General features: G+C 37.7%; 1 pseudogene; it reads left to right on the top strand.

Annotated features, from left to right (window-relative positions):
- Positions 1-3,490: 3,490 nt before the first annotated feature.
- LOC131321815 (THO complex subunit 2-like) overlaps positions 3,491-21,748 on the top strand; it is a 47,395-nt pseudogene continuing 29,137 nt past the window's right edge.

The following is a 21,748-nucleotide window of genomic DNA, read 5'->3' as shown; positions in this document are numbered from 1 at the left end:
ATATAAAAAAAATTGTTGGGAACAATAAAAATAGCTGTTGGCATTTTACTAACAATTAAGAAAAATAATTTATTGGCTAATTGGCATTCAAATTTCAAAACCATCCGCAATTAGAGAAAAAATTCTTTCCGGTTAATCCGGACAAGGGGCTATCTGGACAGCCTCGTGTGGGCTCCCTTTGCGCGTTTTTTTAGAAAATTTGAATTGTTTATCTTGTGGAGCCTGCAAAATAATGTATTTACGCTAAAAATTAGCTTGTCCGAACATCGATCGGTATGTCAAAAGTTGAGTTTTTACACAGAAAAATGAACGACCGTGATCTGTCAACTATTTTTAAAGTTAGACTGTTCACAGTCGTCCATTTTTTCGTGTAAAAACTCAACTTTCGACATTCCTATCGATATCCGAACAAGCTAATTTTTTGCGTAAATACATTATTTTACGGATCCTACAATATGTAGATTTTTCAAAAAAATGTGCCAAGAAGACCCACACGGAGTTGTTCGGACAGCCCCTTGTCCGGATCAACCGGACAGAACTTATTCTCTTAATGATATCTTTATAGAAAATTAGAGGTTGGTCCTCATTTTTAGGTTTGGTTTGATCACAACCCTAAATATTATTTCCGAAGCTAGAGAAGTTCGGTTACGTTGCATTATTATCTTTTTGCCCAATTCATTCCTCCATTCTTTTCCATTCTCTCTCTCTACAATGGCATCTCACTCTCCACTCTCTCTGGTCTCTCCTCTCCGATTCATCACATCTCTCTCTCTCTCTCTCTCTCTCTCTCTCTCTCTCTCTCTCTCTCTCTCTCATCCCCGGCATTACCAAAATTGCAACCATGCCGCCAAACAAAACACCAGCACTCGTTTGATGGAATTGCTCTCGTCGGCGATCATCTCCGTCATTCTGGCGAGAATCCCTCACTTCTCCAGTTTGTACAATCATCTCGGTTCTCCCAATCTCAAGGCCGAACTTGAACCTAACTCGCAATAGGATTCACATGCACACGCCACCATCATCCTCCGCCGCCGTTGGAGCGATTGAATACGGTGATCCTCAGTGGAAGTCCAAGCTCTGAATAGGACGACTGAATTTTATCACCGGTAAGTTCTCCGATTGTGCAATTGCGTCGAGTCTGTTATCAGCTCCTTCACGGCGGAGACTGGTCGTTGGATCACTTCTCTAGCGGCGATTTAGTTCACCACGGACACATCAAGGCGGTGGATCTTCGGCGATGGTGACTTCGGAGGAGTTTCAGGCGCAACGGCGACTTCAAGGTTGTGTATGGATGATGTGTAGAGCAGAGGCGATGGAGTTGCCAATTTTGATGATTATTGTGCGAATAATGGTACGTATCATTACTGTAATGGTTTAGTCTCTTCATACCATTCATACGTGTTTATGTCAGCATTTATGTATATAATTTGTCGTTTCTTTTACTTTTCAATTGTATTATGTGAACCATATGTGAATGAGGTATGTGAATTGTCCATTTTTTTTTATGAAAATTATGTATTTTTATATGAGAACTGTGTATTGTCTATGAGAACCGTCTATGAGAATTTGTTTTTTCTTTGAGAAATTTGTATTTTTCATTTGAACTGTCTATGAGAACTGTGTATTTTCCTATGAGAACTATATATTTTCTTTGAGAAATGTGTATTTTCATTTGAACTATCTATGAGAATTATGTATTTTTCTATGAGAACTGTATATTTTTCTATGAGAACTGTGTATTTTCCTATGAGGACTGTATGTTTTCTTTGAGAAATGTGTATTTTTCATTTGAATTGTCAATGAGAAATGCGTATTTTTCTATGAGAAAGAGAGAGAACTGTGTATTTTTTTATGAGAACTGTGTATTATTCATGAAAACTATGTATTTTTCTATGAGAACTACTTATTTTTATGAGAACTGTGTATTGTCCATGAGAACTATCTATTAGAACCGGGTATTTTCTATAAGAATTATATATTTTTTACGAGAACTGTGTATTTTAGTGTGTGGTAAAACTATATGAACTGTGTATTTTCAGTTCACATAGCTAATTCATATAGTCCAGTTCTCATAACTAGTTCACAAAGCTAATTCTCTATGAGAACAGTCACTTCTCATATAACTGACTATGAAAACTGACAGTTCTCATAGAACTGACTATGAGAATTGGCGATTCACGTAATCAATTCTCATAACGCAGTTCACATAGCCAGTTCTCTATGAAAATTGAGCAGTTCTTATAGAACTGATTATGAGACTTAGCAGTTCTCATAGCCAGTTCACATAGCCAATGATATTTTTGTCTGAAATATGATTCAGGAATTAATTCTAAAAATCTAACTCTCATAGCCTCAGCTTTCATAATCATATATTTCAGGGGTGTTTTTGTCTAAAATAATATGTTAACTCGGGCAATGTGAATTGGCGGGGATATTTTTGTTCGAAATATTATATTAACTAGCTACGAGAATTGGCAATTCTCATAGCCAGCTCACATAACCAAGGGTATTTTTGTCCAAAAAAATATGGGTCAGGAGTTGCTTCTAAAATATAAATTTTACTAACAATAGACATGTACAAAAAAAGTTAAGAAGAATGAGCAAAATAGTAAAAATGCATCAAAAGCAAAAAAAAAAAAAGACTGAAATAAAGAAGAAATATTTTTGTCAGGACTAAATTAAGTCTAAACCTACTTTTTGGGGCCAGCCTAAAAATTAAGGCTCCGTTCCGAAAAGGAAAATAAGTACTTATTTTTTAAGAAGATAATTTCAAACTCAAAAATTATGTATTTACATAAATTATTTTCCTATCAATATTGATCTTATTTGATAGATCTCATTGAAATCTTTAATACGGTGCAAAAAAAATTGAAAAATTATTTTTTATTTACATTATTTTTGAGTTTAAAAATATGAAATAAGTATATATTTTTTAAGAGGTGTTCTGGAACGTGGCCTAACTCTCTCTCTCTCTCAAACCACAGACGAAACAAACAAACGGATCCCTAAAAATAAGGAAATAAAAGTGCAGTGGGGACCACACTTGCGGATCCCAACGGTGTCATATTTCTGTGCGTTGCGCTCCTGCTTCGCTCGTTCTTCCAACCCTCTCTCTCTCTCTCTCAAAATGCAGAGCATTGACGCTCCATCGATTCCTTCTCTCTCCGTCGATTCCTTCCTTCTCTCTCCATCAATTCCTCCAAGGCTTTCTCACCGTATCACCACATTGACGCTCAATCCCATATCTACACCGCCGCATTCGAGATAGCTCGTTTTTACCGCCTCCATTAACGGCCTCTATGGCTCCTCTCTTCGCCAGTTTCCGTTAACTCGTTTCTCTTCGCCTTCCTCGTCGTCGTCGAACTGCTTGAATGGCTGGATACCCACAACGGCCACTCCCACTCCCACTCCCACACCCGAAACCCCTCACAGACGAAACCCCCTCCTCTCTCCCTTTCCCATGGAAACGAAGACTCCAAACTTCCATCCACCACCTCTGCTAATGGCGGCGATGCATCCTCCGTCCGCGCCACCGGCGGCGAGGCCGGCGCTGCGAGTTCGCTCGCCTCGGCTAGGATTGGAAGGGTTAGGCATAGCTGTTTGGATAGGTGTGGGTTTTTAATGGAGCGGTTTTGCAGTCAAGTTTCAATATATAAATAATAAAGGTTTTGGACCAGAACCTCACATTTATCAACCTCTATACATTTATCTACTTCTATTTAGGGTTTTCTTTTGACATAAACATTGTTCTACAATGGAATTTCAGAAATCTTGAAGGAATCTGGATGGGAAGGAAAAGATGGAGAGAAAGAAGGAGAAGATGACGGCAACGACGCAGCCAATATTTTCAGGGGTCGATTCTGACTTTGCACTCTATGTCGCCGAATCCGTGGGTTTCTATGTATTTCCTCCTCTCCGTAAAAACACAGGTATCGTTCTCTTACATTTTTTCGAAAGTTTTGCTTGTAATGTATATGATTGGATGTCTCTGTCTGCTGCTTCAGTGTGTTTTTTTCCCTTCGATTACTTCTTCGTTTTCTGATTCGGTTCTTCATCTTCTTTTGGGTCTAGAATGATACATGATGTCTATTCGCCGTCCAACGAAAATAGGGGTATGTTCTCCATGTTTTCATTTCGCCAACCAAACAACCGCAAAACAAAAAAAAGTGAAAGGAAGTTTCAAGTTGCTCTGTTTCGTAGAATCTCCATGAGGATTTCCAGTTTGACCTCTGAGATTTAGTTCTTTTCCCATGATTTTGTTTGGAATAAGTTGTGATTGAGATGGGTTTTGTGTATTTTCAGCGGGTTGGTGCCTCTCTCTATCATGAAAGCTCTATTGTTATTTGGGTGATGCAGATCAAGGATTAAAGCCCCCAAAAGGTAATTTTCTGAGTGCTTTTTTCATGATTTCGACTGGATTCAAGTTGTGATTCATGTGAGTTTTGTATATTTTCGATGGGTTGGTGAAGAAGAAGGGTAAAACAAAGTAAGGAAGTGCAAATTGTGAGTGACTTCTATTATCTTTCTCTTTTTATTAGGGGTTTTGGTCTAATTCACACTTGCTTTGATTACTTTTTCCCCTTTTGTATGTCTTAATACTTGTTAAGATGTCATTAAACAAGCCTAAAAGACGGAAAGAAAACACGCCCTTCGGTTTTAGGGGTGTACTGATGCATTTTTTCAAAAAAATAACAAAGACGGGCAGATAGTTAGAACCATGGTATTCAAGTTGCGTAATTATTTGAAAATATATTGTTTGTCTTTGTTGTTTCTCTGGATATAGGTTGTTTCTTATTTTCCCTCACATGTTATGATAGGAAGAGGATTCAATTGGTTTGGCCAACACAACCACCACCACCACTTATTTTGCTGTTTTCACAATTTGAGAATTGTAAAAAAAAGTTTGCTCTGATAGTTCTCCTTTAGATAAGAAATCTAGCTTTGTGATAAAGTAATTTTAGTTTTTTTTTGTCCTGTCTAGGTATGCTTTGGTAACTCGATGGAGGCATGATTTTATTTCTTGCATTTTTATTTCCATTTGAGGAGTTAGAACTAATGACTTTACCGTACAGATACTCATAGTTTGTCATTTTGGCTTTCTTCCCAATGCTACGATGGGAAAATACTTTTGGTTGGTCCGCTTATTTTGTTTGCCAATCCGCCAAGGCACTCTTAGTATTTTTTGGTGAGTTATGCAACCTGAATCCTTTCCAGTACTATTGGATTCACCTTCAAAAATGGTGTTCTATAGCTTCTCATACAAATTTACTTAATTTTGTATGAAGTTAGTTCTGAATTGGATAGGAAGTATCGGTAGTTGGGTTGAAGGACTAGGAATGGGTTAGAATGTCGTTGCCTTGGTGATGCTGCAATTTCTATTGCTGTGTTACATCACCTAGGTATGGAGAGTAGAAGGAAAAAAGTAATAGATGAATTTCGAGTTGTTTAGAAGGGTGTTCTTGTTCTGATTACTGTTTGGGCTGTGGAACAAGAGGATAGGTTGTTGGTTAATGAATGGACCCCACTGATGGATAAGTATGTAGAGGAGTGGATGGGACCAAGTGACACTCGTATGGGCAACCCTCCATCCTTGTGACCTTGGAAAGCATCCTAGAAGCTGAGGAAAATAGTATGGGAAAAAATATCATGGATAGTTCTTTGATTACAAAGTTGCCAAAACTATGCATGCAACTTCTCGAAGAGAAGGTAACCTATTGGCTACTTCTCGATTACTTCTTGCTTCCTTTATGTGTTTGTTTGAGCTATACGAGAAAGGAAATGCTTGCTTTGGTCTGTTTTGGGAGAGGTCAATTTGCGTTGTTTCTCAGCTACGACGAACTCAAGACGTTTGACTCCGAGTTCGTCAACGTCGACCAGGCCGTCCTCTTCGATCTCATTATGGTTCTGTCGATATTGTGCGTTTCGTTCTTCATTTTGATTTCCTGATGCTGAAACCTTGACATGGGTTTCTGTAGATTGTGATTTTGTTCTCTCGTTTTGACGATATTTTTTTTTCCTGTTTATATATGATTCTATTAACTCTGGAGTTTGAGGTTAAGATTGTAATGCTGTAAGCTGTTTTTGTATTGGAAACATCACCTTCAGGAGTAATAAATATTTTGGGGGCATGTGTGAGGCATTGTTATACTCTTTGTACATATGTCATTGTTGATCTTCTAACATCAGTTAGAAACTAAAGCTTTCCATACTGGTGATGTTGCGATGTTTGTTTCCTTCTGTAGCGAAACAAGTGGAATAATGCCAAAATTCAGGAAAGATGGTTTTGCTGATGAGTTTTGGACTAACTAAAAGGCAATTGTACCATACAAGCAATATCTGTTATCCTTTCTTAAATGTGTAACGTTTTTATGGGTTGTTTGGCCACTCTATCGGTCCTCGTTGTGTCAGAATGGTCATACTATTGTAAGCCTCCCAAAATTATGAACAGTGCCGAAAACTGGGGGGGGGGGTGGTCCTTCGTGGTGACCATATAGAAAATTTGATGTACACTGTGAGCATCTTATTTGATTCCCTCTTTTTTCTACTTATTGTTGGAAACATCCTTAAATGTTATTTTTCCTTTCATGAAATGAAATCAGAAATTTTCTAATTATTGCAGTTCAATATGAGGGAGGAGCAGCCATGCAAAGTAACATGTGGAGTTGAAGGTCATGATTGGATCATGGCGTCTAAGAAAACTAGCTGTACGGGAATTGCTTATGGGTAATTATGTTAGTTGTTAATATGTTTTCATGCCATGTCAAGGGTTTGGGGAGTTCCAATGACTAGACAGCGGACACTCACCTAGACCTGGTACTCATACCTCGGTAACATAGAACAACAGAGTGCCAAAGGTGTGACCCGTGGTATACAAGTACACAAAAGAAAATAGTAGACCTGATTATGAAATCTTCAAACTAGTTGTTGTCGAAATACAGAGAATATGAGCACAAATGCACTCTTTTTGAGACCATTTGTGCAGTAGGATCATAAATTGACCATTCACTTCATGCATTGGTGCATCACTACCCTCAAAGGAATATAGGTTAATTCCATGTTGCGCAATGCTTTGAATAAATGACCAGCTTCCTTGCTACCTGGTAATGATAAGACCATGTTCTTCCAACCCCCCCTCCCCTCCACCCTTTATCAGTTCAACACTAATTCTCTCTCTTCCAAATAGGTGTCTATGACCACATTTTCCTATGAGATGTATTTACTAAGAATATATATCCCGTCCATTGTCAACCAACAAGTGTGTCCAAGAATTTTCCCCTTTTGAACCCATGCATTATCTGCTTCAAAGTTGATGGTCTCTTAATTTATGCTATGCCCCCTCATTGGTGTCAAAGACTCAAAGCAGATGGGACTGATACCATAGAACTTTCTAAATCCCTAGTGTGACTCAACCAAATCTGAACACAAATTTAGGAAAAAAAATCCAACGATTAGACACTGGTTTTGATTGTTAAGCACTTTAATACTTGTAATGTCAAAAAAATTTATCGAAAACATACTGAACTTGTTCTCCCTTCTTGGTGTTATTGATCTGTTGTTTTGCGAAGATTTTATTGATGAAACTGGGTATATATTAGGCTTTCTAGTGCTATGCTTTTTAATTCACCTTTGCATAGGGATTTTTTTTTGTTTCCCTGTCAATGCAGAGGAATCTCAGTCACCTTCGTGACTTGATTGAACTCAAATTTGTTTTAGTCAGCTAGTCATGTTTTGGTGTGTGCAATCATGCTAGACTTGCTAGTTCATAATTAGCATTTGTATGAATGCTTTGGAGTGTGAACCTAACCATTGCGCTTTTGTTAAGCGGCCAACTGTTATTTGGTATATTCCATTGTTGCCCACAAGTTACTAATAACAAATTGTAATTGTGATGTGTTCATTCCCTTTTTTGCAGCTCACGACGACTGGAGAGTATCGCGCTTGACTCCTTAAATTGGTTAGTGAAAAGGCCAAGAAAGAGGAAGAGAACTCTTGTGCTTAATCGATGATATGCGTTGTTTGTCTGCTAAAATTATTGCATTGGAAATTATGTTACATAGTTGTGTCAATGAAGATGTCTCCATGTATTTTCTGCTCGTCATTTACTCTTGTACCTTTGTTCCTTAGGATACTTTGGTTGTAGTGTTGAGGCTTTAAACCTTAAAGTTTTGTATGTGACCTTATTCATGGCATTCTAAGCGCAAAGTGTCAATTAAAATGAAGGAAGTTATTACTCCTATGCCAAGTTGCAGTTTAGCAATTCGTCGTTATAAGTACCCAATTGAACGTGGCTTTGTGTCCGACAAGGGTAAAAAGGAGGGGGTGGGGGAATGAAAAAAAGGGAATGTGGAACAAACTAAAAGATAAGTTGATCTTTTGATATTCTTAGGCCTTGGGTCTTGACTGAATGAGCCTTTTTTTTTTTTTTTTGGTGAGAATAAGCTGCTTCTTTTTTTCCTTTTTCTTTCTCTGTATTGGTTTGAGATAAAGTAGTGGCCGTTTTACTTGCAATGAAGTTAGAAAAAGTAGCATCAATATTTTAGTAGAAATGCACTGGAATGTTTATAAAAGAGAAAACTTAATGTTCTGCTGTATTAGCTGTAGGCCGTACAGACCTTTTTTTTGTTGTAATCCTTTTCAAATGGCTTTGTATTTGTTTCTTCATTTGCTGTTTTATAGGCAAAAATGGCTGGTGGAATCTGCGTTGGTTCCGCTGAGGCTTTTTCAGGAGCGTTGCGAGGTAAAGATGCAGCCTCGAAATTTTACCGTTCTTTATGTATATTCAAAAGAAAAGAAAAAAATTGAAATAATGCTTACATCTATGATTCATTCGTTTTAGGAAGAATTTTTATGGGAGAGTGAAATGATCAAAATTAGGGCGGCGGATTTAAAGTCTAAAGCGGTATGCGGATCGTGGTTCTCTGAGTTATTATAATTATTAATGTTTTTGTGTTTTATGTGTTATGATTGCACTTGTTATGGGGTTTTTAAATGTTGTGTCTTGTGACTCTTTGTCATGAAATGGAAGGTTTTGCCTTTGTTTAAATTTTGATAAGACAAATACGCGGTGCTGCAAATGTCTTTAGTTTCTAACGATCAGTTCAGATTCAGCTTGTTCATGGCTAGTTTATGCTTCTTTATGTTTGTGAATATGTTGCCAACCAATGTTAAGGTTGAACCACGATACGTGGTGATCTGTTTTGGGTACTCTTATCACAAAACCTGACATTCTGTTGCTGGAGTAGGATTAACATAAACACCAAAGATGCTAGACTTGTGGCCATAGGGTCTGTGTGTATGTGTCCTGCTGAATGTCTTTCTATTCCCATTCATCGTTTGTCTGCAGCAAGTCAAAGTGAAAGGATGGGCATGTGGTCAACCTGAGGAGTGGGTAGTTCTAGGTATGCACTTCAATTTGATGTATTTAATTACAAAAAGAAACTATAAAAATTTGGGACAGTGATTTCTAACCTAAAATCTGTATCTCTAAGGTAGCCCCCCTAGCACATGAAAGGTGTTTTCCAGGTGACAAGTGTTATGCAAGGTGATTGGTGGGTCAAGAGATTATTCTTGGTGCCTATTATGTATGAACAATTAGCTAAAAAGAGCGTAAAATCCTTATATTAGATGGTATTTTCAAAGCCCACCTACAATCGCTAACTTTTTTGTTTGACTGGTTTTTTTTTTTTTCCTTGTTTTGTGTGTGTGTGTGTGTGGGGGGGGGAGGCCGGGGGAGTATTTCCCTGGAAAGAGAATAAGCGGTGCTACTGGTGAATTCACTCATAGACACAGTCACATCTGGTTTATCCATTTAAGGGGTAGCAAGCAGCCGATGGAGAACTGGAGATCCAAAGATGGCAACGTGGAATTCCAGCCATCATTAGACCATGCGCCAATGACCTTAAGCTTGTTCTCTATCAAAGTAGAAGGGCCCTCAATCAACTTGAAAAGTGGCCAAGTCCAACCTGTCCAATTCTCCAACCAGGGGATTGTTCTTACCATCCGTCAGGGCTCGTGTTTGCCCTAATATCTTTGTTCCAAAGATCAGCGTACTTGGTAATTCTTCTCCAAATAGAGGAGTGTGTAGAAGGAAATCAATTTCTAATTGAATAAAGTTGTCATATTTACCTTTCAAAACCCAAGCGCACACGTGTTGTCTTCCTGGTGAACCCTCCAGTTGACCTTAATCACATTACACTCTGTAATCAGCTGAGGAGATCAATTTCTAGGTTTTGTTTCCATTAGCCCAGCCCTCCACATCAAAGTTTCTTGTGATCATGAGTGGTAGTCTACAAGAAAACTGTTGATCTTATCCAGCTGGTCATGGATTTGGGGAGAGCATTCCATTTCATCACATAGGAGCTTTGATCAAGGTTCCTAACAGAAATAGGGGCATTTTTCTCTTCCACCTTTATAAACTACTTCAAACTTTGAAAATGATCTAGTCAAAGGTTTAGTCTCTCATGATGAATAGGACAAAGTAGGTTAGTAGCTAAATCTCAGGGACAGGAATTGTAAAGCATTTGCAGAATAAATTTTTGATAGAGGCAAAAAGGATATTGTCATCTGCAAAAAGAGTTTTGGGTTTCTGCAGAACATTCGTGAAACAATCCTTTTGGATCCGACGTAATCTACAAATCAGAGATAGGTGGGAAAGGGGTACATCTTGATATAACATTCTGCTTGGGTGTTTTTGAGAAAATTTGGACGTGGACATGGTCGGAAGAATTTATATTTTTATGGTGCTGCTTGTATGTTAGAAATGGTAGAGCATTGAGTTCTGTGTTCATTTCCTTGCATGCATGCCTAGTGGAAATTCACAGCATTTTTAAAAAGCCTAGAAGAGGCCCAAGGAGTCTGTTTTATTCAAGGAAGCATGTAAATGGTCGGGTACATGTTTGATACGGCAAAACCAAGAAAAAGCAGGATACTCTTGAAAATTCCATAAAAAATACTCTCACCGTCCTGCAATGTTGATTCCTTTTGCGAATTCCAACTTGTTAAGGGACCATTCAGTTAATGCTCCCCGATCTGAATTGAAAAGAATTTATTCCCATTGCGACTTTTGATTTTCAATTTTGTCTATATTGAAACAGTTAGGAAACTATATGACACTGTAAACAGATAGGGTATTATGTTTATAATTGGAAGAAATGCATTACATGCAACAGTTAGGAAACTATATGACAATGGTACTCAAATGACTTAGTTGATTATGTGAGCACGGATTCATTCAATCCTTGGTGAGTTGCACATAATCAAACAACTTAACTCTCTTTAATCTTTAAATGAGAAATAAAGAGCAGGCATTGTTTTGATTCTACATGCTGTTCCTTCTTACACTGAACAGCCTATTCAAATAAACTTGTACGTTGACATCCATAATTATAGCTAATGTGATCTGCAGAATAAGTTCTAAAGAAGATCAGTTGTTTTTTGTTGTTGGACTTAAGGTGGTTGTGTTCTTTATTTCAGGTCAGAGTGAATACTCGTTTGCTTTATCAGCAAACCAAATTTAACCTTCTTCGGGAAGAGAGCGAGGGCTATGCAAAGCTGGTATGATCATTCCATCTGATATATATATATTTGTGGGTAAATTAGCTTGAAATTAAAAAAAGGTTAACTGAATGTACAGCCTACAAGGGGCATACCCCAGGAGGAAAAAAAAAGGAAAAGAAGAAGACTGAAAAAATTGCAGTAACCCATGCACAACCCGCATGGAGAGCAAGCGGAATAACAAAATTCCATATGTTTGATATCTTAACCCGTGGCACTATCTATCCAAGAGGAAAGATTGTACAACGGGAATGATACCTATGAAGTGATACGGGTAGTAGTTATTACATGAAACTAATTATTACCTATGAAGTGATACGAAGTTGTAACGGCTTGAACCTATTTGTTAGGATTGCATTTGTACTGGCTTAACTATGCAACTTCGTAAATGATTGTTAGGATTTGTGTACTTGAGACAAAGTAATGAGTATCTCCATGATAAGCTTGTAACTCTTGAATTAGTGCTTTTATTTGTTCAATATATCATTGTTTGTGAAATGAAACTTTCCTGTTGCCCCAGTGTGCGTTAATTTCTCAAACCGTTTTTTTGGCCCATGTTATCATGGACGATGCTTTTTGTTCATTGGGGGTTTGTTTATGTTTGCAATTATGTTGATAATTACACCCATCTTTCTGGATGCCATGATTAGTTTTGTACGAGATACTGGTTCAGCAGCAATGATGAAAACTGCATGTCTGACAATTCTCATATTACATTTTGCTGGTCAAAGTTTTTCTAGGTTTGTGTGACACGTCTTTGGGTTTTCTTGACTCAACTGTTACTTTCATCTTTTTATTCTCTTGGGTTGTGAGAAGAATGTTTTTGGACTAGGCGCTTCTGGGGGTGTGAGATATTTTCTACGTAGGCTACGCATGTATTGTCCCTTATGGAAGGTTCTTTCCCTTGGGTGTGTTTGAGCTTCACTTAATGTCGTCGTTTTGGTAATAGAATGCAGGCTTACTTCGAAAAGTCTCTTATTAGTTTTTTAAATGAAAATCGCAATTTTTAAAAAAAAATCTTGTTCTCTCTCTCTCTCTCTCTCTCTCTCTCTCTCTCTCTCTCTCTCTCTCTCTCTCCCCGTGCGCGCGCGCGCGTAGGTCTGTTTGTCCTTTTTTGGTGTATATTGCTTCACAAATTATGTGTGGCTTGGTCATTGCATGAGTGAGGTTTCAAAATGGGGAAATTACCGAAATCAAATGGGTTGGGCACCTCTTTATGATATTTCATTTGAAAAATGGGTATTCTGACACCGAGGCAGTTCCAAAATGGTAAATGGTCAAGACTATATTTGGTTGGCCGCCTCTTTGTGATTTGTCATACAATAAATGGGGCTTTCCGTCTTTGTCATTTACTTGTGGTATACTTCTTGTATAATGGATCATTAATAACATTATTAACTATTAATCTTGTCTTTGTCAAAGAATTATGTTTTTTTCCATCTGATTTGTGTGTGAGTAGTTAATCCAACTTTCAGTTTGGTTGTATAAATTAAGTATTAAACTTTTGAGTCTGCAAAATCATACTTATGTTGACTCTGGGTTTTTCAGGTATGCCATATTCTTTTTGATCGTCTTTCACCACTTAATCCGGCCGAACATATTCAAATTCGTAACGAATTATTCAGGTATATCTCAATTTGATTCATTAGTTTGACTGATTGAATATCATTAGTTTCTGTCTATGTTTTTCAATCTGATTGGATGTTTGATTTGCTGTATTTATCTGTCTGTAACCTTATGCTTTCATTGAAGTTCTGTCTTCCCACGTCTATTTTTCTTATTGAAAGTCTGCGAGTATTTCATTTTCACCTTGTGTTGCACTTGTCCAGGCTCATTGAAAAGTCTCTCTCTTCAGCATATGAACTTGTCCGGCAAACTCATCTTTAGAACTTGGTGTTGCCTTCCGCAGCTGTTAGTGATTCAATAGAAACAAATTCATAGGTAAAAAGATTTTTTGTTGACCTTCCGAAAGAGCTTTTTGAGATGCTTTCATGTGCTGGACCTTATCTCTACCGCGATACGTTGCTGCTGCAGAAGGTGCATTATTTTGTAGTTCCATGAGTTGTATCATGGTTTTTAGAAGTTATAGCCCTTTGTGTGTGCTAAAAATGGTCTCTCTTTAATTTTTTGATAAGCAGGTATGTAGAGTGTTGAAAGGCTATTACCTTTCTGCACTTAAGCGTGTCAGGTGTAGTGATGGATCTTTTGATCCTGAAAGTGGTTCTGGTGTAAACGGAACTCCTCGTCTGCATCTAAAGGAAGCCAAGTTAAGGATTGAGGAGGCCTGGGAACATGTCTGCTTCCTTCTTTGCAATTGACACCTGCAAATCCGGCGGTTGGGCAGGAGATATGGAAAGTTATGAATCTGCTTTCGTATGAGGTAGGCATTCCGTCATCGCGCTCTAAAACTTCTATTTGAGTCTCCATTGGGTATACCTTGCTCAATGGCATTTGTCTTTTTAGGTGTGTTATCACTTGTATGGTGAGTGGGAAAAAGATGATGAAGCTTATTCCAATGGTTTTGGCTGCAAGGCAAACTGCAAAGGTAAATTATTTGTTTTTAGGAATTGATTAGTCTGGTCACTTCTTTTGGCGTTGTGGTTGAGAAGTATTGGTTGCTTTGCCCTGCTCTTTCAACAGTTAGACACGAGAAGGATCTTGAAACGGCTTGCAAAGGAAAACCTAAAGCAGCTGGGTCGAATGGTTGCTAAACTAGCTCATGCCAATCCAATGACAGTGCTACGAACAATTGTCCATCAGGTACTGTGTCAACATTTGATTAGCAGGCATTTATGATTTTTTCCCCTAAAACTCCGTATTTTGCTCTTGTTCTTGTTATTTACTCCTGTTGTTCTCATCGCTATGTATTCTCAGGCTAGGGTACAATGATGGTACCTAGACTTGTTTCCTAGCGTCAATTTGCTTCCTGTACATCAAATTGCGGTGCCGTCAGATTTGGCACATTGAGTCAATTTAAGAGTACGAATAGATTTTCGAAGTCGTAAAAAATTCATTACCCACTTTCTACATTCTAAAAAGGTTATGTAACATATTTTAAATTTGAATGCCCAACTTCTTTTTAACAAAAAATAGTTTTGTTTACGTGTTAAAGGGATTAGTAGATGTAAATCTTCCTTTTGGCATTACGCTATGGGTTCGCAAGATTTTTTCCTTATTGCAATGAGTTTCACTTGTCTTTAAGTGATGGAGACGTGTGTCCTTGAGTGTCCAAATTGTGCATGATTCTAAAAGACGAGATACTAGTGGACTCTTTTTGATGAGTCCCGACACAGGTTGACTCATGTCAGCAGGTGCCAATGAGTCTCTATTCGGGTCGGCCATGAATACATCACCTTCTTGTAATTGTATGTGTTTCTTAGGCTAGTTCAAACATTAGTCATAGGATTTGTTGATCGTAGGAAGCTTCAATGAAGCAGATTTTCCTGGGAAAACATTGAAAACACTTTTTTTAAGGAATACTATATGAACTGGTATTTAGTTCCCTAGTGAAGCTTAATGCGCTCTGCACAGAATGGACTTTGGTTTTATTTTGTGAAGAACTTTGAATTGACTCAACTAGTGATTCTAAATAGTTTGTTTTTCACTAGCTCCATCCATTTTGTTTGCTCACTATTCCATTTTAGGATGTCCCAAATTGTTTGCTTCCTTTGAAAAGTCACAAGTAAAAAGTGTGGATTTCCATAAACTAACCATCATAAATGACTGAAAGTAGTTTTAGAAGTTGAGAATAAAGGACAATATTGGAAATCTAGTCAAATTGTTTAAGCAGAGAAGCATTAATTGTGTTTCCTATTAAAAAGTGGAATTCTCTGTACAAAGCAAACAAAATGGGATAGAGAGAGAGTAGTTGTTTAGCACTCTGTAATGCAATGATGCCAACATTTCACCGGATATGAAATCATTGGTGCTCGATCTAGTGTCACGTGAAAAGCAAATGCAAGAAAGCTATAGCTATATCACACATCAAAGAAGCGCAGGAAAATCTGCAATGTCCATAATATCCCCGGCTCCAGCCAACTTGCTTTTTCTTGAGGTTAATCTGTTGCGAATTGGGAGCATCCTAAATATTATATTCAAGAAAAAATGACCAATATTTTCGAAGTAGAGGTCAGTTGAAGTATGTTAAAATTACCAAGAATGTCATATTGCACTTGCACAAACCCACAACCAGATAATTTCTCCACAAACAGAAGTTATAAGGAAATGGAAAAGACTAAAAATGAAGTGTATTAGCTTTGTTATAAGGTTCCCTTGTAAATAGCAAAAAGTATAATAAGTCTATGATTGAAACTAGTAACGATTAACATATTGGTAGATAAACCTTTAAGTAATTTTCTACATGATCACCAATGTGCTTACAGCCAAAGGACAAGCGATGTACGTATACTCAGAATGTAGTACTACTTGCAAGTATCATGAAGGTACAATGTACCCAAAAAGAAAGAGTACATACTAGTGTCCCCAAAATGAAGCAAGAGATTAGAGCCAGTCTGACAAATTAAGGCCATCATCTTTAAGCTTCTCACGTCCAACTTGTGCCAAGCACTCAATCGCCATCATCTTTAAGCTTCTCATGTCCAACTTGTGCCAAGCGCTCAATCACAACGTACTCCAAAATATCATACTCAAGCTGCACTGAAAATTCAATCAGCCAAAGAAAAACGACCACCCAAAGCATCTATCCAATTAGTGTTGCAAACTTGCAATGTATCAAATATCTACCGAAGGGCTACACCAATAACTCAATGCGACTGAATCAACATAGGAAGATAAAGAAATGGGAGGTTTTTATTACATAGTTGTATTGTCCTTACCATATTATCCATAATATCAGTCATGTATATTTCACGCTAATGCTTTTCAGTCTTAATCGGAGAACCACTAATTTGAAATCATAGTGAAAAGGGGAAACATATTTGAATCAGCGATTGATGTTAACATTTTACTAGCGCTGAAGTGGCTTTCCCTTGTAACTTGTAAGATTATGCGGTCTAATATGCATTTTTTTGTAGTTCTTTTTTTTTTTTTTTAAATTTTAAGTGAGGATGTGAAAGTAGGGGAAAAAAAAATTGGTTGGCTTGATAAATATGTTTTGTTGTTTATGGTTCTATTAGCGAAAAATTACGTCATGCAGGGCATGAAGACTTGCCTAAGATTTATTTTACCAAATTTCTGAATATTAAGTTTGATTTGTTTCTAAGAGAAAACAAATGAATTAAGTGAAAATTTATTTGTCTATGTTCCTTTCCTTTTCTCCTATCTTCTTGTGTGTTTATTGATGTGTGCGTGTTTTGTTTTTCTTTTATGCTTGAAGTCAATGCTTATGGGCCTTGCACCTAGTCAAAAATATGTGAACACAATGTGCAGCCTAACAAAAAGTCATAATACTTCAATTTTGAACGTCATATGTCCTGTTTCCGTAAATGCTACACTTCGAAGTATGTGTTATTAGTTGATTACCTCTGTTTATCTCTCTAATCCTATCGTTTAACCGCTTAGCTATGTGTTATAATGCTACACTTCGAAGTATATGTTATTAGTTGATTGCCATGGTTTATTTCTCTAATCCTATCGTTTAATTGCTGAGCTATGTGGAAATTTTTATTTATTTTCCTAGTCGATTAAGTCACATCACACACACACACACACACACACAAGTGCATGTCCTTGTTCGGCACCCCGTCATTAGAGAGTTAGTTTCCTAATTGACTCTTGGATTGGTGTAGTAATTTAGTTTTCCAAATGTACCAACAATCACTGTAAGAAGAATTTGATGTAACAACAATCGGCCCCTTTGATTGTCGCCGTATTGATTGATGACATACTTTTCAGCTATGATTACGTTCTTGAAATTTGCTGTAGCCGTTGCCATTATTTGTAGGTGCAATAAATACCCATCAATGGAACTGAGAGGTCTTTTTCAGTGTCTCGTGAATCATTTGAAGAAAGGGAATGGAATTGAGCTAGTTTTGCTACAGGTATTTTCAGACATGTTAAGTTATGCCCTTGTGATGTGTTTTCCAGGTCCCATTCTTAACACTTTGATCTTCTGTGATTGGAATAGGAACTTATCCAGCAAATGGCAAATGTCCAATACACAGAGAACATGATGGAGGAACAGCTAGATGCCATGGCAGGGAGTGACACTCTCCGATATCAGGCTACTTCTTTTGGGATAACTCGAAACAATAACGTGCATTGAAAAGCTTTGAGTATCAACTCTCTGATTTAAAATCTCAAGAAATTTTGGCAATTCAGTAGCTATTCGAGTTATTATGTTTGGAGAAAATAATCAGCTCCTATAATTTTACAATTCAAATGGTGTAATGCATACTGGTGCTTAATCTGAACACTTTTGACTTACCACATGAACCATCTTTGAAGGAAAGCGTGCTTGTTCATTTTTGTCATCAGATAATAGCAATCCTACTTTGCCACTATACTCTAGATAGCCTAGATTATGCAATTTTATTAAAACCTAGCTACTTTTTAGGGTGATATATGAACTTTGTCTGAAGTTGTATGCTTTTAGTACTCCCTTTAGACATTTTACATTTCGTATGTATATAGAGGTTTTTCTTCTAATTCTATAGGGAGGGCAGATATTAAATTCGTGTGGGGTTTGGGAGTATCCGAGTATTGGATGCTTCTATCTCCTTATTGCCTCCTTAAGGTCGAGGTCCTCTGTAGTAGTCGGTTCTTTAGAAGTGAGTGCCGCGTTGGGAATTGTTGGGTTCAGTTGGAGTATTAGAGAATCTTGGTTTGCTTATCCCTTCTCTAGATGACTAGTGATGATAGGTTTTGGCTGAGGGGGCAGGTTGTTTTTTGGCGAGCCTTTGGGCTTGGATGAGGGAGTATTAGGCCTGATGGAATGGGCATGGTGTGCAGGGTGAGGCCCCATGTCGGATGCTAACATCTCTGGTTCGAGCCTCTTTTTGGTGCCTTATTCCTCTGTAGTAGCTGTTCAGCCTTCCATTGATGCCGATTTGCTATGCTGCTGCTAGTCCTCAGTGATGGTTGTCATTTGGTCATTTTTGACGGTGACTATTTATTTTATTTCCTAGCCTAGCGGGATGTGCCAGGTAGTAGTTAGCTTTCATTATATTCTATTTGTATCACTACATATCATATCCTGTTGTACTATCCTTCCGATTAGATGGATAGTGCAACGAGGGTATGATCTCAACACACATGGCACTTTTGTTACATTACTTAATCTACCCTACTCTCCATGTGGGTTGTGCATGGGTTATCGCACTTTTTTCAATCATCTTTTTTCTTTTTCTTTTCCTCCTGGGGTGTGCCCCTTGTAGGCTGTACATTCGGTTAACCTTTTTTAATTTCAAGAAAATTTACCCAAAAAAAAAAAAGAAAAAAAAGGGCAGATATTAAAAATTTAGAGCTCATAGGTGGGAATCTTATTCACTAATATGTTCTTTTTTGCCACTTTCGACATTGATTGCTTTTTGCATGCTGAAAAGTTGTTTCTTTCTGCATTAGGAAACAAATATTTAAAACTTTTATCTATTTGACTCCTTTGCTTTTTGTTGTTCAAGATTTTTTTCCTACTAAATCCACTGCTGTCTGAGTGGGATGCTTAATTGGTCTTGAGATGTCAACATCTGTCGTTACAGGCATTGATCAAATCCACTAACAGACTAAGGGACTCGTTGCTTCCAAAGGAGGATACAAAAATAGCTATTCCACTGCTGTTGCTTATTGCCCAACATCGTTCTGTGTAAGGTGTACATCTTGGTAGTCCTAAGTTTCTAAGAAAGTTCCTTGAGCTTACACTGCTAATCACTAGAAGTCGTGGAAATGAAAGTATGCATCTTCCTAAATTTGAGTGTGGGATGAGGAATCTTTATCTTGGCAACCAGTGTGTAGTTACTTCTATGGCCATTCGTAGATTAGATAGACGTGCCTAATTTCGGGTCAAAATCCTTATTAGTTATATATAGGTTGATCAGGTAATGTGAAGTTGGATACCCTTTGCGTGATCCTATGTTACGTGGACTTGCCATTTTTGATGGAGTACCCGTGTTGACCCGACCCGACCCGGGTGTGAGATTTGTATGGGATTCGGCTGAAAAATCTGGACACATGAACTTTGTGCAGGTCTGGTTGACCAAGGAAGAAGAAGAAGAGATCAAGAGGGAGAAGAAGAAGAAAGGAAGAGGAAAGAGGAGTCGTGCCTGGAGATGTAGGCGTGGAAGACAATTTTTGTGGAAGATGATCGTGGAAGCATGGCAAAAGTTCGGCGTGGAAGACGATCAAAGAAGAACGTGGCTGTTTTTTCTCCTTTTATGATTTAGGGTTTATTTTATCCTTTTGGGCTTTCAATTGGGCTTGTTAGGTTGTATAATGTACCTATTTATTCTTTTTGGGCCACAATTGGGCTTGTAAATTTGGGCAATTAAGATGGTTCCATAATTTTTTATGGGCTTCTATTATCATTTTATCACAAAACAAAGAATCCATATGCTTAAATTGCATAAATTTTCTATTATTTTACATATTAAATTTATAAAAAATAAAAAATTAATTAAAAAAATAAATTTGACGAATCCCCGCTCCCGTATCCAAATTCGGATACATATCTCCGAATTCTCTATTTTCAACTTTGAGATGTCCGACCCTTAGATATGTACCCAAACCCGATCCCCGAACCCGATCCCCGTACCCGAGTCCGAATAACATAGGCGTGATCTTGTTGGCTGCCATGTAACTGATATTACATGAATGCTGTGAGCTTTTGGTAACATTTTCTGATTACTATCGTCTACAGGGTTGTCATAAATGCAGATGCGCCATACATTATGATGGTTAGTGAGGAATTTGATAGATGCCATGGAACCCTTCTTCAATTTGTGGACTTCCTGTGTAGTGCAGTTACGCCAGCAACATGTGCTCAGCTGATTCCACCTCTTAATGATCTTGTACACCTTTACCACCTCGATCCTGAGGTTTGTCTCTCTCTCTCTCTCTCTCTCTCTGTGGAGTATTTTCAACGAACTTTTCATGTCAGGATTTTGAATATATACGATGGTCTCACTATTTTTTTTTGGACTTGAGTTGTATTCTTATAACGTCTAGGGTCGTCCCCCATTGGCAGTTATCTTAAATTAGAAGGATTTTGTAATGTACTCGCTTTCGTATAATTTTTTTCTCTCTGCTCCAGGTGGCTTTCTTAATCTACCAGCCTGTAATGAGGCTCTTCAAATGCCAGAGTAGTTCTGAAGTCTTCTGGCCTTTGGATAACGTTGAAGCTCCAAAAGAGTCCGAGTCATCTGGCAAATTGGTTCTGGATCTTCGTCCTTCTCGAAAGCCTATAACGTAATTACTTGAGCTTATTCATTTTCAACTTTGTATATTGGTACATTTTGAGCTCGATAGGTCATAGGAGAACTTACACTCATATTTGTTGATAACAATGCTTTTATATATTTACCCAAAAAAAAAAAAAACAATGCTTTTATATATAGATGATAGTATCTTTATGTGTATAAGTATGGTTGAGGCTCTGGGTTACCGTGAGTTTTTAACTTAGTTAACGGTATTATAGTATTCTTTGTAGTCCTGATTTCCAGCTTTTTATTATCCAATTTTGCCTGCTTTTAACATTTATATCTACTATGCAGGTGGTCGGATCTTCTTGATACTGTTAGTACGATGTTGCCTTCGAAAGCTTGGAACAGCCTCTCTCCAGACCTATATGCCACCTTTTGGGGTCTCACACTTTACGATCTTTATGTCCCCAAAAGCCGTTATGAGTCTGAAATTTCTAAGCAGCATGCAGCACTTAAAGCTCTGGAAGAACTCTCTGATAATTCGAGCTCAGCAATCGCAAAAAGGAAGAAAGACAAGGAAAGGATTCAAGAATCTTTGGATCGTCTTACTTTTGAACTCCAAAAGCATGAAGAAAATGTTGCGTCTGTTCGCAGGCGGCTTACTCATGAGAAGGATAAATGGTTGAGCTCTTGTCTAGATACCTTGAAGATGGAGTTCCTTCAGCGATGTATCTTTCCGCGCTATACTTTCAGTATGCCTGATGCTGTTTCCTTGAATCTGCAAAGCACTTCAAGGAAAAAATCGATGATGAATATAGAGTTAACATGTATGATGAATCGAGCACCCTTTTGTTATCTTGCATTGTGAATCTTGGTCATCTATG

This window comes from Rhododendron vialii, chromosome 4a (genome assembly GCF_030253575.1).
Source record: "Rhododendron vialii isolate Sample 1 chromosome 4a, ASM3025357v1".
In the NCBI taxonomy this organism is placed as follows: Eukaryota; Viridiplantae; Streptophyta; class Magnoliopsida; order Ericales; family Ericaceae; genus Rhododendron; species Rhododendron vialii.
This window is presented reverse-complemented; position numbering and strand designations above follow the sequence as displayed.